This window comes from Acyrthosiphon pisum, chromosome A3 (assembly GCF_005508785.2).
Source record: "Acyrthosiphon pisum isolate AL4f chromosome A3, pea_aphid_22Mar2018_4r6ur, whole genome shotgun sequence".
NCBI classification, from domain to species: domain Eukaryota; kingdom Metazoa; phylum Arthropoda; class Insecta; order Hemiptera; family Aphididae; genus Acyrthosiphon; species Acyrthosiphon pisum.
The window spans coordinates 27,874,303-27,875,457 of record NC_042496.1 but is presented as its reverse complement, the minus strand read 5'-3'; the positions used below and the strand labels follow the sequence as shown (position 1 = coordinate 27,875,457).

The 1,155-nt window shown below is 31.9% G+C and overlaps 1 protein-coding gene across 1 annotated transcript in view; it reads right to left on the bottom strand.

Moving 5' to 3' along the window:
• The window catches only part of LOC100162209, a 12,404-nt gene that overhangs the window by 10,379 nt on the left and 870 nt on the right, over positions 1–1,155 (bottom strand). The gene's annotated exons all lie outside the window — the stretch shown is intronic.

Genomic DNA, 1,155 nt, shown 5'->3' with positions numbered 1-1,155 from the left:
ATCGTACCAAAGTCACTAGTGTCATTAAAAATATTATTGCACCAGTTGAAATTTATGAAACAGTTGAGATAATAAAAAACAATCCATTCTCTGTATTGGTTGATGAGAGTACAGACTTGACATGCCAAAAATGTTTATGTTTATTGGTTAGATTTGTACATCCTAACAGTGGAATGGTACACACAAAACTTTTGGAACTTGTACCAGTCAATGCTATAAATTGTTCAGCCAAAAGCATATATGGCCATTTCAAAGAGTGTCTTTAAAAAAAAAATATTCCTTTGAACAATATTGTCGGAGTAGCTTGTGATGGTGCTGCGGTAATGGTTGGAATACACAATTCTTTTATGACTTGCATGGTAGAAGATTCACCAAAAGTAATAAAAATGCAATGCATCTGCCATTCTTCAGCACTAGTAGCGTCAAAAGCTTGTTTAAATCTTCCCAGAACGGTTGGACAGTTAATTCGTTCAATTTCATCATATGTATCTGGGAGCGCAAAGCGTTGTGCGCAATTAGTTGAAATTCAAGAATTTTTTGATAACCAGCGTAAAACAATTTTGAAGCTTGCCGAAACTCGTTGGTTAGCACTTCACCAATGTGTAGTCAGGGTATTAGAATGTTGGCCAAGTCTCATTGAGTACTTTAGAATTGCTCTGTTCGAGGACAAATTAAAATCTGCGCAAACAATATTAGATGAGCTTTTAAATCCATACACTGAATGCTATTTTTTATTTTTAAAATATGCTTTAAATTATCTAAATACATTCAATGCTCTTTTTCAAAGTAGAGAAATTATGATTCACAAAATTTTTGACCAGTCATTAAATTTAATGAAAATTATATGTCAAAACTTTGTGAAACCATCATTATTGGATAATATTAGCTGCTTAAACATTGGAGACATTTCAAATTTATTGCCTGTTGAAGAAGTATTTGTGGGTGCAGAATGTCAATCACTATTAGATTTACAGTCAGCTGATAATATTAATGTATTCAAAGAAAAGTGCCAAAAATTTTATAATACAGTAGCGGAAGAAATTATAAAACGACTACCTATTAGTAATAATTTGTTTAAAGAATTCAAATTTTTAGATCCTGAAATTGCATTAGATGCAAACAACCGTGCTGGTTTTGCTATTTTGCCTCTACTTA